The sequence below is a fragment of the Artibeus jamaicensis genome, unplaced genomic scaffold (genome assembly GCF_021234435.1).
Source record: "Artibeus jamaicensis isolate MK-2021 breed Jamaican fruit bat unplaced genomic scaffold, CSHL_Jam_final contig_1015, whole genome shotgun sequence".
NCBI lineage: Eukaryota > Metazoa > Chordata > Mammalia > Chiroptera > Phyllostomidae > Artibeus > Artibeus jamaicensis.
In genome coordinates, this window is record NW_026521194.1 from 15,731,501 (window position 1) to 15,753,220 (window position 21,720).

General features: G+C 38.8%; 1 protein-coding gene across 23 annotated transcripts in view; it reads right to left on the reverse strand.

The window, feature by feature from the left end:
* Positions 1-21,720, reverse strand: part of MAP2 (microtubule associated protein 2) — a 255,452-nt gene that overhangs the window by 178,921 nt on the left and 54,811 nt on the right. For all 23 annotated transcript variants that reach the window (XM_037165985.2, XM_037166004.2, XM_037166003.2 and 20 more), the window contains exon 2: positions 10,937-10,986. The gene's annotated coding sequence lies outside the window, so the exon portion shown is untranslated. The remainder of the gene's footprint in view (positions 1-10,936; positions 10,987-21,720) is intronic.

Consider the following 21,720-nt stretch of genomic DNA (forward strand, 5'->3'; position numbering starts at 1 on the left):
ATTCCAATTTCCAGAATGATGAGGTCAGGTAGGCCATGAATATGTCTCTAATGTTATCTTTGCGAGGCAGAGTGGTAACAACAGAGTTCTAATATGTCAAAGCCTCTTTACTGTTCTCTCTCTGAAAAGTTAGAGGACAGACAGAATCAATCACTACAGAAAAAGCAGGGCTTGTTTTAAAGATTGACATGTTTGTAAGAAAGAAGGCAAAGCACTAAAACAGACAGGTGAAGTGGGGGAAAAGGCTCTGATCCGATCAGACACCCCTTATTCCTAGAAAATAACTTGTGTCCTTTCCTAGCAAAGAAAATGCGGGGCGGAGAGGAGCAGGACTGGGCAGGTGGTGTGACAAACGGCTTTTAAAAGCCATCAACTGATGCATTTTTAAATTGTTAATAGACGAGGACAAATCAAATCATTTGGCAAACTCCACATTATAGCTGGTGTGGCAAACAAATGTGGTGTGAAGTTCACATATGTACTTCAAGGGCTGAGTTAGCACCTAAACAAGAGGAAGCCAGACTAGACCATGCCTATCACGTTCCCTTCTAACACACTCGTAGGCACAATGTAGTGTTCACAAAAACATTTGTTTAATTAATAAATAATCTACTAGGTGTCATTTTACACAGAATGGAAATAAGCTTAGCTTGCCTCAATACTGAAATAGGAAATTATAAGAAGCTCTAAACTTGACTTCGGAGGCAGGCTGGCATAATTAGGGATTTTTCAAAAGAAGATACAATGCTATTATCTTTAATCATTAATCAACATTAATTTCATCAGACAGTATTGACAAGATACTGTCATATAGCCCAACATGCAATTTAGCATGAGCAGAGTTTTGCTTAATGGTTACTACATGGTAAGGGCTGAGTTAACAATAAATCCAATAATATTCATGAAATTTGGAACTGTGAGTCCTGTAAAGTCTGCAAAGTATAAGCAATGGGAACAAGATAAAATCTATCCCATGAAACTATAAGCTCTTGAGAAATGAATGGCCTTATGAAAGGGAAAATAATTTGCCTTGTTATAGGATGTCTCTGAAGGCCTTAGGTAGTCAGAAGAGTTTTCCCTTAAGTACCCAACCTTATAATTAGAAGTTAGGCCTTCACCTCCTAATTAATAAAACAAAACAAAACAAAGTAATATGAAGTAACATCTCTGCTGGAAAGATTGAGCCCTTGTGACATTCTTTTCTCTTTGCACAGAGAACTAAAATTAGTGCAGGTGAAGGCTGCTGCTCCATTATCAGTCATTATTAGAATTTTCATATCCTTCTTTAGAATGCTAACTTTATTCACACACACACACAAGTGTTAATTTTAAACTGTTCCTACTAAATTCTATGGAGCAATTTTAGAGGGAAAAACCTGTGTGGGAAAGAGAATGCTTTTATTAGAGCATATGGGATTTAGGTCTGTATATGCACAGTGAGGAAGCAGAAACTTTTCTCTGTCCTTACAGGTTTTGCTGGCAGATCTAATAATCAAATCACCATTAGACAGAGTTAACAAGCAAAAATAACCAAATTTAATTACAAAGGTACATACAGGAACCCCACATACAGGGAGAGTCAGAGATCCCACATGCAGGAAAGGTTTTGAGACAGAAAGGGAAAATGAGATATAGATGGCGTTCTGTGCTAAGGATGATGATAAGGGAAAAAAAGGAAAAGAACAAGGAAAGGAAAAGGGGAAGGGAGAGAATAAGAAGGAGGAGGAGAAGGAGGAGGAGGAGAAGGAGAAGGGAAATGATGCTCCTGTGGAGCTTCAAAGAAGAAGAAGAAAGGTCATTTGCTGGATAAGTAAGAAAAGCAGATGTTCAGTAACTAGAAGCCTGCCCTATCCTATAGACAGACCACAAGTTATTTCTGGTGATAACTTTTATTATAGGCAAGGTCCCTAATTTAAATTCTTGAAGGCAGAGGTAAAAATTTCCCATGAGCCCCATCGCCATTTTGGGGAGGCCTGTTCTTAACCCCTTTATACACATATCAAGAAATGAGTCATTGGCTGCCTTATAGGGAAACTAGGCTTTAGTAATCTCCTACTTATCATCAGCAGATGCTCACTCTGGGTGCGACCTAAGCAATGACTCCCAGAAAGCTCATAATTAGAGTCATTAGGGTCATGTGACCTCCAGCTTGTCTTGCTTTGAAAAGAAAGCAGATGGCCAAATATTAGCATTTGAATGAGCAACTAGGTCCTTCAGTTGAGGAGCTCACTTAAATGCACTGGAAAGCTGAGAATGTCCAATCTGACACAACTGAAAAAAGTAATTTATATTGTGTTTATATAGCTCATTCTGCTCTCTGCAAAAGCTCACCTTCCATTACAAAAGCTAAATCCGAGCAGTACTACCCAGCTAATTTAACCAGCAGCCCAGTGGCTATGAATGTGTGAGAGGAATGATAATTTTTAAAGCCTTTTTTTTTTTGCTTCTTTTAGGATAGGCAGCAATATATTTGGAGACCTGAAACCATATATTGACTACTTTTCTTACAAAGCAATGATATTACTTATTGTAAAGGCAAATAACTACAGATTGAAAATAAGAGGCTTAATTAATTTTTCCCTTTGAAAATAAGGTTACAAACTTTGCCCCTCTCCTTTTTCTTTTAGTATTTCTTTCACTGCCCTTTCCAAATGTATGTAAATCTTTCTAATGGTTAATTTGAAGCCTGGGGCCACTCTCACACTCCAGAATGTTCCTTCAAGGGCCTAGAGCCTTCTCTTTCAAATGCAAACATAGAGGGAAATATCTCCCCATCTCCCCATAGATAGAAATATCTCTCTATCTCCCCATTCTTGCTGGAGTAAGAGTCAAACTTCCTAGGTTCCTTGCTCCAAGCTGAAAACAACTTCCTGTCATAAGATGAAGGAGAGGTTTGTCTCTGCCTGGAGAGAAAGGCAATTAGCTTTAGGTCATTCCAATTGCCAGGCAAATTTAGTCCTCGTGAGGACTCGTGGTTTATCTTGACAGCATGTATGTACCAGGGTGTATCTGGTTGGCTGTGTAAAAGGGTAAAATCCTTATGGTCTTTGCAACCTCTGAGGGGGATGGCTTACACAAAGCATCCCATTCTAGTTAATGCTTATCCAGTAACATAAGCATTTTCTTTCTCTAATACTTTTGTGGGGAATATTACTGGGTTTGGAGTTTTTGTTTCTAATTATATTTCCCCAACAGTTTCAATCCCAGATAACATTTTTTCCTCTTAGTGGATCCCTCTGAAATAATATAACAAATACTTTAAATGATGAAAATTCCAAATGTCCCGTGTGAAGTTTAATAAAGAGATATGAAACTTATTAATACCGAAATAAAATAAATCCAGATAACATGAATGTCAGTTGGAACATTTAGTTCCCCATGTCAAGATACTGATGTTTTTTTCCTTTTCACAAAACCTAACACAAAAAACATAATTTGATAGAAGCTCTCGGAACAGACACCCACACGAATCTCTTTCTACGTAGCTATTCTCTGTGCGCAAGAAGAGCATGAATCTCATGATGGATTGGATTTTTGCTTGCAGTTTAAAAAAACAGATACACATAAAAGTAGTTCAACAAATATTTGTGGAAAAAAAATATGGAAGACTGAGACAGGAGAAGAGAGGGAAGCGGTGCAATCCAGGTTCGAACCTGGCCTGCACCTCGATTCAGCTTCCTGCCTTCCCAGTCCTCAGTCCCTTCCCTGTGCCTTAGGTTCCATAGGCCCCTTTCAAGAAATCCACCTTTCACCCTGGGTGGTGTAGCTCAGTGCACTGAGCATGGGCCTGTGAAGCAAAGGGTCGCTGGTTCAATTCCCAGTCAGGGCACATGCCTGGGTTGCAGGCCAGGTCCCCAGTAGGGGACACACAAGAGGCAACCACACATTGATGTTTCTCTCCCACTCTTTCTCCTTCCCTTCCCCACTCTCTAAAAATAAATAAGTAAAATATTTTTTAAAAAAGAAATCCACCTTTAAATCCTGCTGAAATTCCCTTTTTGATATAAGGTCTTTGTAAACAACAGTGAATCATAACTTTTCTGGATCTCTCTAGAAACTCTGTCTATATTTAGTATTTGATTATATCACCATGTTTTAGTTACTGTTTATATGCATTAGTTTCCCCTTCCCTCACTTAACCTCAAGCTTAGAGAACAAAGAAACCATTCTTAATACCTCTGAAGAAGCCACAGTACCTAGCACTCAAATGAACCATAAGTGCCTGCTCAGTGCTTGATTTATTAGTAACTGTTCCGTTGCAACCGCAGCTTCTGGAGTAGGCTTTCATGTATACAAAGACTTCAGTATGAGGATACAGATATAGCACCCGTGATTTATGAACACAATCCTTTACCAATTCCTACTGAACTGTGATACTGAATAAAACAACCTGGCTCCCAAAAGTCTAGACCAGGCAAAAAAGGGTTATCATCTGGACTGTTTTACTTTTTATTTTTCCTTTCCTTTTGAAAAGTTCTCTAAAAGTTTTTCTTTGGCTATCAGGCATTTATCTGTGACTTGATTTTTTTTACACAATTTTTTCTCTGCCTTGGGCACACTTTTCCCTTACCCCCATCTCTCAGCCCCTGCCCACCCTGGGAAGGTCACCCCCCGTCCATGTGGGGTGACCTTCCCTAAGGACTCCTGAGACCAACCGAGTGGTACATTGTTGACTAAGTGAGGGGACACCATTTATGGCAGTGTCGAATGATGAAATAATGAAGTAAGTATCAAGGTAATAGTAAGTATAAGTATGTCTTTTCTGAGATAAATAATGAACTGGTAAAAATACCTCTGAGCAAACCATGAAGTAGAAGTGAAGACACTCTGTTTAGTCCAAAGGCAAACCATTTACCTGAGAAAACTTTCTGAATGCAAAACCAAATCAAGTCACATTTCAAACAATTTTTTATGTCTCCCATTGGCACTTTTTCATACATGGTGACAAAACACATTTTATTTCTAAAAGCTTTTTGCACCTTGTTCATCAGTGAATAATCGGCTTTTGCAATATATATATATATATATATATATATATATATATATATATATAATGAATAAGAGCTTCTGTGTTTTCTAAACATGAACTTAAAACAACTATTGCCACTAGGTCTCATCCTCCTTACTAAAACTGCCCGCATATGGATAATTGGAAAATTAACAAATATTTATTCAGTCCCCACAATGTAAAAGGAATATAGCAATTCCAGGTATAATGGGGGAGGTAGAATGATGATTGATATGGGAAAATAAAAACTAGGTATAAATTCTCTCGGAAATTTCTACTTACAGCTCATGCACAATTACTGAAGTACCATAAGATATTTTAAATTAACTTAAGTAGTTATTAACATATAATATATAGTTTTTATGTTGTGCATACTTATATGAAACAGAAGAAAAGGTGATTGATTACATGTACCTATATAATAGACCAGCCTGAATATACAATTTCCCTTTGGTCATTAATTCTATCCAGCCTTACATGGCTGCTTGTATATGCTTCCCACTTTCTACTACTACTTAAAAATTTACATCTTTACTTCCAAGTAGTAAGCAGGTAGGAAACCCCAAGGTTAAACTCAGTACAAAGGTCCCTCCCTGTGATGTGATTGCTCAGTGTCTATATCAAGGCTCTGAATCCCTAACAGATAATGAAGAGTCCAAGTGAAATTTAAAAGTGTTTGTATCTATAAAGTTGCCTATCAAATTAAACATCCTGCTCACTGACCCATTTTTCCATATATCCAAACTTATTTAAATTTTTTTTAAAAGACCTTGGAAAAAGCCACAGTTAGAGGAGGAAATCTTTGTAATTTTACTTTCCTGAATAGTTTCAGATATGAAGCCCTTGGTTCCCCCATAGAGACATCTACATTTTCTATCCCTGTTGTTCAATTTATTCTTTTACAGGGCTGACATTTCTTATAGCTGTCTTAAGACCCCTTAAATGGCAATGTAGTTGTTTTTTAAAAAGTGGGCTAGTTTATTCTTGTACCTTAGTCTTGAACCTAGAGAGCTAGCTACTCTGGCAAGGCACTGATAAATGGCAATAGATTTAAGGACAAGACCAAAAAAGTAATTCCCACTCTATAGGTCAAACATCTTTAAGCAAAAGATATCAAGTTCATACTTATTGATCACTCTGAAGATTAATACTTACAAATGAAGCTATTACAGAATGGTATGTATTTACATATTATAAGCAAATAATTACATTTGGGTGAACGTGTGTTTCTCTACTTATTTTTATCCAAAAAAAGACTTTTGTATATTTTTAAGAACTATTACATTTCACGAAAGAATAGTCTGTTGTAACAATTGTGTCTGGTTCAGTAACTACATTTCTCTAGTCACAAAATGAGAATAATAGTTTTTAAGTGCCAAATATCTATTTCTATTTTAAAATTAGTCAGTGTACTTGCTCTATTTTTGAACTATAAACTTTATGAGAGAGAGAGAGGAAGGTAGATATATAAACATAGATATAGATGCATGTATAATGGGTTAAATGTTTTTTATTCAACCCTCCACTAATTAGATTTATAATAGTGGAAAGTAAGGTAAAGACTCTAGAGTAACACAAGCTGATGGTCATAAGACATTGAATAATATGGAATGAAGCCAAAATCACTTTGCTTTGTTATGACAAGTGGTTTTTCAACAATCATTTTTAATATTGCTAAATAACTGGAAGGAATTAGCTCACAAAAGGAAATGATTTTACCTCCTTTAACAGGAATGGCCTATCACATATGCCCCAAAGAAAAAACTTCGTATGGTTCACCGGCAAAACCATCCAACATGAGCATGCACATCTATGTATCTAACATACATGTAATTGTATGTTACATTCCTTTCTCTGTTAAGCAATTGGGGATTTTCTATTGTTAGATGAATAACTGATGAAACTTCACATAGAGAAGCTGAGAAACTAGAAAGCATATCCACTTTTAATAATGCAAAGTTCTCACTTTGCAGTAAGTAGGCTATAAAGGAAATAAAGGATTTCTAAATGAATAGACTTCTTACACAAAATAAAATGCATTTAAGTTTTTATATCCTCTCAACTGCCCTGATGAGATCTAGGCCCCAGAGAAAGCCATGGTGTTCCTCACTGATGTAAATCTCTACAAAAAGATCCTCTGTTCTCTTCCTTGGAATGGCCATCTTTCCGGTGAATGCAGGAAAAGAATTAAGTTAGCTGGTCAGTGAACTGAACCCACAGGATTAATTTCATAAGCACGGTGTCTGTATGGAGAACATATCCAAGCAGTTGTCTTTTGTAGCCACTTGATGCTACAAACATGTAGTTAAGAAAAAAAGTCAGCTGTAATATTTTTTTCTCACATGGAGAAAACAGGTCCACTATTTGTTATTTACAATATTTCTGCTGGGCTCTGTTTTACTATTTGTCCTACGTGGCATGGCATCAATGAGCCAATTTCCTTGACAGGTCAAGACTCTGTCAAAATAAAGAGCAATTCTGCAAACACACATTCCTGAGGGATTCCACTGGGATGAGAACACTGAGAAGTAGTTGTGAGTTTGCCATTTGCCTCTCACCCCTACCTCCTGCCTTCCCGCATGTTTCTCATTCCAACTTATGGCATGATCGTATTTTGTTATTGTAATGTCTGTAATGGGAGAAGATTAATTTTTATAAAAAGGAGAAAATAACTATTTATGATGGTTCAGATTTCAGAAAGCTGCACAAGCAACAGCAAGTTTTCCTGGGACTAACCGGTCTTTCCAGTTTGAAATGTGATTCTAGCAGCTTTTTATCTCTCCTTTAAGTGGCAGACAAATAATTAGGCACTCTCTCTTAAATCTCAAAATCACTTTGTCACACACAAATCCAATCATTACAATTGTAGACATGTTTTCATCCATAAGTATATGACTATTACATTATGTTAAATGTAGGAATAAAGTAGATTAAGAAAACAATTGCTTTTCTTATACTTTTATATTTTAAATCCTCCAATTACACCTAATGATTATTATTACTGCTTCAAATGACTTTTGGGTGATTTGTTCATGCTTTTTTTGCTCAACTTTGCCCATCGCCAGAGAGGGAATACAGTAGTTAATACTTGTTACAACATTCATACACTTACATAAACAAGGTCTGCCCGGAAAAAAAGTCCAACCATTGTTAATGTAATGAGAACAGTTTGTGTGACACCAGTGTAACCTGGCAGCCAAGGAGAATGGACTGGAACACACATGGGTAAACAATGACAACTTCACTGTACCAGTCAGTGGGGCCAGTAGACACACCGAGTCAGCATGTGTACTGTGTGGCCAAATCACTGAGCAAGTAGAGCAACGAGGATACATCAAACTTTGCGTTAAACTTGAACATTCCTCTGTGGAAACTATTCGGATGATTCAGAAGGCCAAAGCTATGAGTAGTTGGTGATTGGCAGCTTCATCATGACAATGTACCTGCTCACCAATCACATCTCAGGCAGAGTTTTTTGGTAAAACATCAAATCATCCAGGTGACTCAGCCCCCTATTCGGTGTCCTGTGACTTCTGGCTTTTCCCAAAACTAAAATCACCTTTGAAAGGGAAGAGATTTTGGACCATCAATGAGATTCAGGAAAACTCGATGTGGCAGCTGATGGTGATTGAGAGAACTGTGTGAGGTCCCAAGGTGCCTACTTTAAAGGAGACTGAGGCATCATTGTCCTCTGTACAATGTGCCCTATATCTTGTATCTTCTTCAATAAATGTCTCTATTTTTCATATTGTATGGATGGACACTTTGTGGACAGCCCTTGTATCCATATATACTGAGCTATATATTTAGTTTACAGATATGCAGTAAACGTGTTCATTGTTGTTGCTAATCTTTATTATCCACACAATAAGCATCTCCTGGGTGTCTACTTCCAGGCCTGACCAGGAGGAACAGGATGAAGACCCCAGTTGCTACAGGGAAAGAAGGGGAGATAAGACGTATCCAGTAATAACTGTAACATAAAAAAGCGTGAACAAATGCTTGAGAGATGTGTGAAGCAACATGAAGCAAGTTGGAAGGAAAACGGAACTTCCCCCTGAGGTGGTACTCAAGGTCGACTATACAGTTTGTCAAAGCCTTGTTTGTTTTGATTCCGGAAAGCTTAAAACATGGAGGCTTACTAGTAAGACATAAAGGTATCTTCTCTCTCCACTCCTGATTATATGATAGTATCAGCAATTTCTTCTTTTTTGAAAAATGGAAATAGGCTTAATTGTGCAATGTCCTGCTTAGTTTGTTAACAGTGTCTTTCTTTAATAAAGATATAATATCACTCAGCAGAGTACAGAGAAATTACTTAAATTATGGTCACATCCTCACAAAAGAAACACTCTGTATGGAAGATCAGACACAAAAATAATGTTTTTGGTATTACTTTTACGGCCATTTTTTTTACTTAACAAAACCTTTTTTCTTTATATATGTTTCTTTTTAGTTCTTTTCTTTCTCGAAAGTAGCCAAAATGAGAGTTCAAGTTGCCAGGTTGACCATACCAACAATAAAACAAAAATCAAAAACAGATAAAATACAATTTACGTTTAATTAAAAGGCAATATTAATGATCCAAACTTAGCTCTGTACATTGAAAATGTTTCTGATTCAAAGATTTATACTTTGCCAAAGATATCATTCTACTTGTAATGTCTGCTTAACAGATGAGTAGGGGCTGGCAGGAAAAAAGAGTGGCAAAAAATTCAGAAAGTCTTACAAAAGTTCCACATCTAAATATGTGCATGTTTATACATAATACATTGAGGAAGGAATGTAAAAGGAAGCCATGCTAATGTCCTCAATAAATTCAGCACCAAACTATGTGAATAGAACTGGTTACAAAATAGAACTGGTTATAAATGGAGACTTTTAACTATCACTTGTGTAAACATTTTACTTTTCTCTTTATTAAGCTGTTAATTATCAATAGGCATGATTCCAACATGTTATATATGGTACAATCCATACAGACTTCAAGGACAGCAAAAACACAGTTTGTGTACAAAACAGAGAAACAGTGGTGTGTGTATGCACGTGTCTGTTTTGTATTTGGTGGAAGAGCAAGGGCACAATTGAGGCCATGGAAGGTACATATGTCCCATGCATCTCATATGTGCTGGACACTGATTAATATAAGCACACAAGAACAGCTAATGCTTTCCCTGATGTGAAATTATTCATCAAAAGCATATATAAAACTTTTAGCAATACCTGGCACTTTGCTCATTTAGGAGTAACAAAAGTCCTCCTTTCAGTCAGGGTTTATTTTCTTTTAAAATCTGAATTATGCATTCCAGAGAAGAAAATGGAAAGGATGAATGGAATCCAAAGCCCACTGGTGTGAGTGCCCTCTCTGACTCTGTTGCTACACTAACTCAGTTAAGCTGGTTTAGCATCTCCCACAAAACCAATTGACAGAAGAATAGGACAAAAGAAATGCCATCTTAAAACTCTGCTAATGAACTGAAATTTGTGATTAATAAGCAATTTTTCAACTCTACCATCCTCAGGAAATGCAACTACCAAATTGTGGACTTCCGAAGTGTTTTCCCGCCAATTCAAAAAGCCAGCCATTCTTTAAAATGTGAGCTAGTCTTACGAAGAAGTCATTCTTTTGATATGTGTGGTTATTAAATAAGTGAATTTGAATCGTATCTTTTCATTTAATCAAAATTCAGCTAGTAAGACCGGTAAAAGAAACAGTCAATAATCAACGAGATTGCAGTACTACCAAAAAAAAAAAACACAGCTCAGGAAAACATGTTAGTAACCCAAGTCTGAAATGTACCCAGTTCTCACTAAGTTCAGCTTTCAACTGCACTCTGCAAAACCGCTCTGACCCAGCTGTCCAAAGGTCCTCCATGCCTCTATTTTATTTCACAGTTTATTCATAAGCAATATAAACACATCACCAACCTTAATTCCAGCCAGCAGTCACAGGATACCTCAGATCAGATCAATAAAGTCTGAAAGATAAACAGAAAAACATCCCATAAAATAAATCAGTTGAATGATTTAGTTTTTTATTTTCTTCAGGAGGAAAATAAAATTACTTGGTCCCCTGTACCATAAAATGTACTGGCTGACAACATTCATCTACAGCAAGGGGGTGTTAGGTAGTTATAGAACTTTATACTTCAAATTATTTTCTAGATTTCACTTGAAGACCTATATTAGAAGACCAAGTTAGGCCCCATTTTTATCTTCAGTAGTTTTTGTTTATTTAAAGTAAAACAATCCACCTGCTTACACTCTACAATGTCAACCAAAAATTTTTTAAAAATTAATTCTATACTTAATTTACCAATATTTCTCTTGAACGTGGTTTAATAAAAAATATTAAAGGAGATGCATTTGGATCCTTAATCTGAGTTGATACCCATAAACAGTCTGTAGATTTTTAGAATCTGTTCAAAGGCAAGGAAAAATTCACCAAAGACAATTTGAAAGGCAACCTATCCAACAACCTACTGCTTCTTTATACCTGAGTGTGACCACTCAATCAGTTGAGAGACACAGTATCAAATGGAAGTAACAAAGGCAGTAAACCCAGAACAAAAGCAAACCCCAAACCTCTGTGCCGAAAGTCCACTGTCTTTTGGACAGTTAGGACCGAAAACAATTTTAACATGACGTGGAGTAAGATTCTTGACTTGCTGCAGGGTGCATCTCTGGCTAAGTCTCCAATTTAAAAAAACTTCAGTTAGCTTCTAGAAATGGGTTTGTGAATTAACCAGTTGGAAGGGAGAATATGTTCCATGTGACATTATTAGAAATGGTTCATTATCAGACTCCAGAATTAAGTCTAAAAGGTAAATTGAGGTAAATTAATAATTACCTATAAAGGTAATCATTTAATGAATAGTCTAAAATATTCATATATTTCAATGAGAGGATAGGTTATTAGCATGACCGTACTAACCATTTTGCTATGTATATGTATATCAAATCATCATGTCATATACCTTCAATATATATAATTTTTATTAAAATATAAATGGAGTACTAGTAAACAACAAATGATTAGAAATGAGATTCTTGATTTTTTATTTTAAGGCAGATACTTAAGAAAGTGAGCTTAATCACAAAAGAATAAAATGATAGGTGGATAAAATTATGGAGATTTAAAAAAAGTATTTGGGGACATTTTGAAAGACTTACAGATTAATGGCACTAATATATCTACTTCCACTTCAAGCATCTGACTTATTTTACTTTGATAAAATTTTTTTTGGGGGGAGGCAGCTATAAAGCCAACAATTCCCAAACTGTGTACCACAGTACAACAGGAAGCCATAGTAAATTCACAGAATGCTGAAATACTTTCAATATATATAAAACACAGCAACATCTACCAGGCACCACTCAAATTACCAGCTTGAAGCAGTTCACAGTTTCAATATTAGACCATGACACATTCCTTTCAATGATGCCATACTTTGCAAAATTGGCTTTTTGGTGGAGTTGATGGTATGAAAGCAAACTGTGCATGAAAACCAATATTAAATAAGAAATGAGGATGACAGTATCCAATGTGACTCAGGTCTGTGGGCTGGGCAGTACCCAACAGGCCACATAAGCCATTACTAAGGAATTATGGGATTAATCCATGACTAAGGATTCTAAGTATAAAATGAAAGGACTTTTCTTTAGATTTGCAGGTATTATTTTTTCAAAAGGTTACTTGTTAAGACATAAATACTTATGATGCCAAGGAAATGAAACTGTAAAGTCCTTCTTCTGGCAGAGGGGTGCTGTGAAAAAAATGACCAAGTTATGAGAATCCCATCAACTGAAAAGGTTGGGGACAGTCTCTATTAAGCACAGTTATTTGTTTTGTTTTATTTAGTTTCATTTTTATTTAACAAATCTAAAGAAAAGAAAAAGCAGGAGAGATTAGTTGTAAAGAACTAGCAAAAGGAAGGTAAAAGAGAGAGAAAAATATTTTCCTAAATAAGAGAAAAAACATTAGGAGAGTGGGAAGGACAGAGGTTCATCACACCAAGTGACTGTGTGTGTGCTGACCTGTGCATGTACACCTGTGTGTGCAAGTGTACTTCTGCGTGTGCACGAGGACGTTAAAAGCACACATGAACTCTAGCGGATGAAAGACAAGAAAGAAGAGGTGGGCACACTGCATGTATGTATTGTGGGGGCTGAAAAATGACTTCCATCTATTCTTCTACATTTTTCTGGCTGGACTGATAACTAAATTGCCATGAGACAGATCAATAGGAGAAAATGACCAAATGTATTATGTATGTGCATGCAGGGGTTCCCTAAGAATAGTGGGCCCAAGGACACACTCGGCACCTGAGGCCTCTATGCCATTTTGGGCTAAGGAGAATAGGCGTATGGGATTTCAAAAGGGAGGGTTGGCAATCCACAGGCAGATGACAGAAGCAAGCACGTGAAAAACAAATTCTTCCTGGACCACCCAGAACAACGAGGGCGATCTAACAGACAGACCTTGCTTGCTTTCTCCCTGTCTGCCACACTTAGTTTATGATAGCTTCCTTCCTCAGGCAGGTAAAAGGGAGGGTCGAAGGTTATTTCTGAGTCCTTTGTTTCTTAAAAATAACCAGCTTAAAATAATTAATACTGTCTAAAGCACGTTTTGGGGTGGCAAACTCTGCTTCCCCTCAGTACCTGTTCACCACCCTAATTATCATTGATCAGTCCATAAGAAGAGGTGGCGCCCTCATTGCCTGGAACACTGGGAAGACCACACAGTCCCTAAGAAGAGGTGGCACCCTCGTTACCTGGAGCACTGGGAAAACCGCATGTTAAGCGGCAGTTATACATCTCAGTTGACTGTGTGACTGCAGCCACTTCTTGTTCAGAGTTTTTGGGCCTCACCTAGACCAATGTCCTGATATCTTTAATATTCCTTTAAATAGATTGGATTTTATCTTTTCTCCATGCACTTTCAATATAGACTTTCACAGTACAAACAAAATGATTACTAGTGGAGTTTCTCAAAAGTCAGGCTTTACATTCCATAACGTGCTTCGGGAAACAGTCCAGCTTGCCCCCACTACTGCCCTCAACCTAGCCCCATCTCCAACACTTCTGGGTTTTTTCTTTCAATTCAATGTAAGTCAAATACAAACTTTATTGAAAACATCCATGCTGTTTTTGATATCCAAACCTTGTGTTTGGACCTGTAGGCTCAGCAAGGGAAGAACATCAGGAAGCTCACGGAAGAGCCTCGGTAAGTGTCTGTCACATAAATGAAGGTGCTCAGTGTTGCACTTTTCTGCTGCTTGTTCAAATTTAAAGAAATAGTGGAAAATTCCCCTTTGGGCAGAATTAAGGAAAAAAATCCCATCCTTGCCCCACCTGACTCGTATCAAAAATATTTCATGGAAACCAAGTTCCGAGGGGGAAGAGGTATTCATTTTTGACCTGGTGGACTCAAGCTCTCTTGGGGTTTTTTGTGTGCTTTTCGCATCGTAAAGGGGAGCGCTTCCATTTGCAGCACCAAGAGCAGCTGCTTTGTAAACAACTTTCCCCCCCAACCCAGTTATTGAGCAAATAGGCACAGAATAGTGAAGATTTATGTAGCCCTGAGGCTCAGTCCTCACTGTGAACAGCTGCCATTTCAAACACAGGGGTCAAGACTTTTTGTGTAGTATCTTCCTAAACAATGCCCTAAGCATAACTCAAGTGAAATTCTTATCAATAGGATTCAGCATCTGCTCATGGGCAGCTTAACTTATCAGCATTTTAAAAGCACCACTTGGCCATCCGCGGTCTCTTTATGCACACACGTGCGTGCATACACACACACACACACACACACACTCGAAGAACGGTCAGAAAACAATCTTGAGAGCTAATCCCTAAAGCTTTTTTCTCTCTCTTTTTCCAGTGAGACATGATCTCATACCTAGGTATCATAAATCGTATTGTGAAGGTCAGATGAAATTATAAACCCTCTAACAAGTTTACGTATGCCTGGTTACACCTCACAAGAAATAAAAATTGAAAATATCAGACATATTTTAGCCATTAGATTACCAAGGTCAACTGTCAATTGCAAAGCCACCTTTCACATTTCCTGTTCTTCTCCCTTCTTAAAGTGACACCCAAGTCTCAATTTACAGAAGCTGTTACCACATGAGTAACAGAAAAGTTATGGCATCAGTTTCAATTTACAGATACAGATGTAGGAAATATTGTAGCTGCAAACCAAATTAAAAACCAATTCTATTTTTTAAAATCAATTTGTGTCTTTGTCTATGATCTTTATATTTTTTAAATACATACAAGTTGTCTCTTTAATGGCATTATTTAATATGTCAGGGATCCAAAGTTCTTTGTCCTCAAAGAGCTTACTTAAAATCTAGTGGGACAGACGTGGTTACGAACAGACGTGACACAAAGCAGTAAAGGCCTGCTGTCACAAAGAAATACCAGTGAAAAGCTCCCAGAGATCCAAGCAGAAAAAATGAAATCCTATTATATAGATAAGGATTCACAGAGGGTGCATTTGAGCTGGACCTTCAAAAAGGCAAAGGATTTTGATTAGTGGGTGTGGATGGAATGGGAAGGAGACCAACTCAGACAATGAAGTCAGCAGAAACAAAGTAACGAAAGAAGCAAAGCCCAGGGGATGTTTGGAAGAACTCCCACAGCCCTACCTGGCTAGAGTAACAGACAAGAGGAGTAACTTGGTGAAAGGGTAGGCTAGGTCTGTGTAAGGAGCAAAGAACTTGAATGACAAGTGAGAGAGGTTATGTCATTAAATATGCTTAATTTTGTGCACTACTGTGAACCACTGAAGGTTTTATATCCAACAGTTGCATAACGAGGACATTTAATCAGCAATGCTGTGTAGACTGGATCGAGCTGAAAAGAGATTAAAGTGGAAGAGACCTGCTCCTTCAGAAGTCCATGTGACTGGTAGAGCTGGAGTCAGTACAAAGAAGGAAGAATGGGCCAGCGTCTTGGCCCATCCCAGCTGCCATAACTAAACACCAGAGACTGAGTGACTTAGACAATAGACACATATTTTGTCACAGTTCTGGAGGCTGAAAGTCTGAGATCAGGGTGACAGCTTGACCCGGTCCTAGTAAGAGCCCTCTCCTCCTGGCTTCTGGCTTGTAGACATTCTTACTATGTTCTCACATGGTCACTGTCAAACTGGGGCCCTGCATTGGTGATCTTATTTAATATTAACTACCTCCTAAAAGCCTATCACTAAGTACAATCACACTTGGCTTAGGGCTTCAACACAACTCAGTCCACAGCAGTGGACAACCCGTGGGGCTCAGGGTTGGGTGGTTACCAAAGGCACAGGACAGAGAAAAGGCGCCAAGAGAATTCTGAGGGTTTGAGGTCACCTTCCAGGAAGAAGGTGCCATTCTTAAAAACAGGAAAGGCTGAAGGAAGATCAGGTTAGGTTCCTGAGCAACAGGAGACAGTGACAGGTTTTTGGGGGGGTTTTGGTTTTTTGTTATAGTAAATTTCCGTTTCCTACAGGACACTAAGGGGAAGTCATTCATCAGGCAATGAGCCTATTCACAGAGCATCCGACTTCATGTGATATGCAAAAGAGTGAAATCCTACTTAAAGTTAAAACAAAATAAAAAGGAATGAAAATTGTGCTGATATAATTGGGCTAAAATACATCCAGATAGAATCAGAAATGTTGTGTACATGTTCCAAATCATAGAATTATGTTGAGTAGCCAGCCCACATTGTTAAATATTTATTCCCGTTTTGCCTTAACAAATAGCTATAACCTTAATGGAGTACTGGCTGTGTGGAAGCCCATATTGTTCTTCATGAATGCCACCTTCTGCCTGCCCAGACTGCGGGCTGCTCTGGGTCCTGGACCCGGCACATCCACACTCACATCTCCAGCACTTAACGTGGTACGTGGCACAAAGTCAGAGACACATAAATGTGCAATGAGTCACCCCCGGAAAAAGAGGCTGAGTCATGGGCACTCCAACTCATTTCACCTCTGCACTTTGTATTATTCATATAAAACAACATCATAGGAAGCTAGGCACTGGGTCTGCCTCTTAATAGAATGTTCTGTACTCTGACATATCAGTGTAGCTGCTCCAACAATGGTCACAAATAGAGATTAAGGCCAAGAGGACCAGTTCCATGCTGGGAAATTATCTCTAATTTACCCGTCTATGTCACAACACAGGAAAAAAGGGCAAGTGGTGCCGGAACTAGAAATAATAATAAGTGCACATTCAAAGTGAAGAACTTTCAAACGCCTCAGTCGTGGCATGTGTTTTATTATGAAAACTATAGCACAGGAAGTCCTCACCTCACGTCCCCAGTGGGTTTTTGGAAACTGTAACTCTAGGCAAAAGACATTGGCTAATTGAGATAAACAAGGGTTAAGATCCTAGGTCCTATTTCTGGTCAAAAACATATAGCCAAATTTCTAAACAAAAACCCTAAACATTTCTAATATTAAACATTGAAATAAATGTGAGCTACATATACATTTTAGAAAGATGAATAAAACCAAGTGAGAGAATGATTTTCCATCCCACTTATTCCAGTTCAGAGTCTTGGGTGGCCAGAACCTCGCCTGGCAGCTCAGGGAACAAGGCAGGCCGCAACCCTGGACAGAACACCCTCCATCAGAGGGCCACGCACACCCACACTCACTCGGCGGACAATTTAGACAGCGTTCGCCCAACGCACACACCTCTGGGGTGCGGGAAGAGATCACAGCATCCGGTGTGAACAACACAGGTTGGAAGGGCATGGGTCCACTTACACGCAGAGGATTTCAGTAAATACACACAGTGCTATAAACGTACCCTTTTTAGGGCCTTCTTAACATTCTTCTCTAGCTTACTTTATTGTAAGGATATAATATGTAAAACACATCCAAAATATGCAAACTGTATATGCTATTGATAAGGCCCTCTCCCAATTAACAGCAGGCTATGAGATAAGTTTGGGGGGAGTCCAAAGTCACCACAGAGTTTTGACGGCTGCAGAGGTCATTCCACTCTAACCCTCATGTTGTGAAGTGTCAACTGTATATTTTTTCATATTTTGCTTTTAAGTGTGGACACCAATGGGTTATCCTCACTGGTATGTATATTCTGGTATGTTCAAATTCAGGCAGACACGATATGAGTAAGCATGCTTTGGAAAAACTCTAAGAAAAGAAAGGACAATTTTTGTTTTGAAATATTCTCCTGTAGTTCCTGCTCTAAGATTTTTACAGTGGTACAAAAATGTTGGAAGATGGCAGTATTTATTTTTTAAGGAATTTTTCCTGAAACCGCCAAAAAGGTCTATGGCAAAAAGGCCATTCATGGTCTCATCCTGGGTCCTTTTGGTTTTCTTCTTTTCTTTGTCATTTTTATTTTATCCAGGTTAGGCATATAGTTTAAGAAGTTGACTCACACAAGGCCTGTGATGAAACACAGACGTGTAAGGAGTGTGAGTTACCTGAAACCTGCTGTGTATGGGAATAGCACTGCGTTTATTTGATGATGAGGTGGTCCAGTCGAGTGGTGATGGAATCTGTGAGGGCCAATAAGCTTATTTCTTGCAGAATGAAACCTATCTACTCATTCAAATCATTAGTCTTTAAAATCCAAGGTTTCCTTTGAAACAGTTTTACAGCAAAGTGAAGACATTATTATTTGTTCAAAACCTTGATCAGAGTGCCATCTCATTAATTCTTGGATTTACAGCTGGGTTTTGAAAGAGGGTGGGACACACAAAAAGCGCCCATCAAACAGGCACCATGTTTCTTGGGTCTAACACCAGAATGTTTTTTTAAGATTAACGCTACAACCTAGACTTTTCTCTGATGGGGAAAGTACACATTCTCCTAGCCCTACCAAGAGGTTATTTTTCCATCTCAGCGAAACCCTCAATTCAAAGGAAAATGCACAGCTATGGGTAATCCTTAAACAATAAAGTAAATCAGTTCCCCAAAGCTCTAATTTCCTGGAAGCTCCAGTGAGGCACTCACAAGCCAAACTGAAACATGCCACACATTTCTGCACCTGGTTCTCTGCATCAGGGACTTTCTCTAGGGCAAATCCAGCGCATTTAACTCCTACATGTTGTTATAACTCATGTCCAGCATAATTAAAAAATTGCAAATCCCAGAAAGAGGTACAAAATGATTGACCTCAGAACTACTTATTATAAAGAACATTCTCATCCATTTTAATATTCATGTTGCATTTCATGTTACATACAAGAGACCCAAAACAGAGGTCAGAATTTACACATAATAATGAGAAATCATATGTCTGGAACAAATGTAACTGCAGCAAAAGTGAGGGTTTCCTGTAAGTTGAAAGTATTAATGTAGGAAACAGATCTGCTGTTACCGCAGGTTAAAGACTAAGTACTTTCTCAGACTCCATCATCCCTCAACTATAGTAATCAAGGGTTAAAGCTTTCCTTCCCCCTCACCCCAGGTATAGTGGAATGAAAATAGCTTAAATGAAGTGTACATCTTTTCCCTATAATTTACATATAGGCAGTCCTAGGCTTACACATTTTTTCAGCCATTGATTTAAATCTATATGGAAAACATTTCAGGTGGTGGTTAAATTCCTAATCATGTCTATTTAATTGTTAGTATAACAGAACTACCGCTGTATAGCTAAACAGAATGTTGATGGCCTGATCGTGATCCCAAATGCAGCTTCATCATTATTTTCCTCTGAGGACGTTTTTTCAAGCACGTGGGGCACACTTGGGAGTTAGCTGTTTGCCATTTCTACTAATGACTTTGGAATACCTGCTTCGTGGGGCACACTTTTCTAGAGACTGAGATATAAAAGTGGCCAGTAAGTTATCAACAAGTTCCTGTGCTCTTGGAACTTGCATTCCTCTCTTGAAACACAAATGCGTAAGAGAGTCAGGGCTGCAAGGATAAAATACAGCAGGGTGAGGGCAGAGTGAATGAACGATGCTTGGAAGCTTTCTCTATCTCCAATTTCAGCAGCCAGAGAGAAGTAGAAGCTGAAATGACTTTTATCAAAGCAAGAAAGCTAGCCCCTCACCTGATGCCCTTTCGAAGGGAAACGAACTGTCCTTCAGTTAAAAAGTGTAAACATAACACATTCGTATGAATTCTGAAAGTACACAGAAAGCACAGTCTTGGAACTAGTGTCGGGTTTTAGTGGTGGTGTTGGGACCGATACGAAAACCAGCGTCGGACATGTGGAGGCCTTGAAGTTCTTCCGTGTACAGTCTTGTTTAATCCTGTGAACCAAGATACCTCTGTTGACCTAGATTCAGCTGGCTCTCAGGCATGACACCTACTTCCTCATGAAAGGTAATCTTTAGTAATGGGCTACCCTCAATTGTTAGCTTGCCAAAGGGTCAAATGTCACGTAAGGAAGAAAATAATCCAAAAACAAAGGGAAACAAATGACCTATGTCTGATACCATCATGCAATGAAATGTTTCCAAATTATAACATACGTTTCATGTCCAAACGTTTGACTTAAGAATCATTTTTTAAAAAAGAAGTCACAGAAGGTGGGTTTTATAATAATAAATTGATTAAATCTCCTTGCTTAGCCCAGGAACAAAATTACTCCAAATCACCACTGACCGAATACCTGTCGGTCCATAACGTCTCCAACCAGGGAGCAGAGAGGAAGCACGCTTTGACAGCAGTCGGCGCGGAGGAGCTGCCCCATGTGACCTGCATGAAGACAGCCCGCACGAACCCGTGGAGCAGGTCACCTTGCCACTCCTCGGAGCACTCTGCGATGGATGAACACAGAGTCTCGGCAGAGTAACTATATACACTCTTTAGCAGTCAGAGAAAGTCAAAGGCCTCTCTGGGCCAGTAATGAGGAAGCCAATTACCAACTTCTGTTGTGCATGTGTCACGGTCACTGTGCTGCCGCACAATTGCCATTGTGTTTCCCTCTTCCCCTTTCAACGTACTTTGGGAACTGAGCAAGGAGGTTTCAGTTCTTCCACAAGAACGTTTTTTAACTAATAGCTGGCAAGGGACATTAAAATAATTGAGGTGATTCTTTTCTGGCCATCCCAAATCCAGGGGGCCAAGTTGCCACAAAGGCCAAGTGGAACCACAGAAGAAGTATTTCTAGACTTGCAGTAATTTATTTCGAGGTAAACATACTGAGAAATTACAATTCAGTGTAATGATGCCTCAAAGAGACTACCTTGACTCCCCGGTGATGAAACTAAAACGTGGCCGACTGGCCACACACCAGCAAACCCTCTCTGCTGGAAGAAGGCAGCCTGGACTCAGGCCACGCTCAGGGCCATCGGCTCATCGTTTGCACAGCCAGCACAGACGGCAGGCACCCACAAGAGTTAAAATCATTTGTTTCCACATGCAAATGGATTTTTCTTTGTGTCATACTTAGGAAGATGAGACGGTGTAGGGTCCTTACTCTTCGACTAAGACAAGAGACTCAAGCGTCAGGAGACTAAAGTTATGTCCTAAGGTGTCTGAATGGTCAGAAGCACAGTGAGGTCCAGCACCGAGTTTCCTGATGGGCGGATAACCTGGGAAAAGCGAGGGCACTGGCACAAAATGCTGCCTAGTTAACCTTCTGGAAGGGCTCGGAGGCCTTGACAAAAACCTCTCCCAGCTGCTACACACCTTTCCAGGCTCCACGCACTCCATTACTCCTCCCTGTGGTAAAAGGAGGGTTAGAAGTAAATGGAATGTACTCTCTGAAGGCAAAACACAG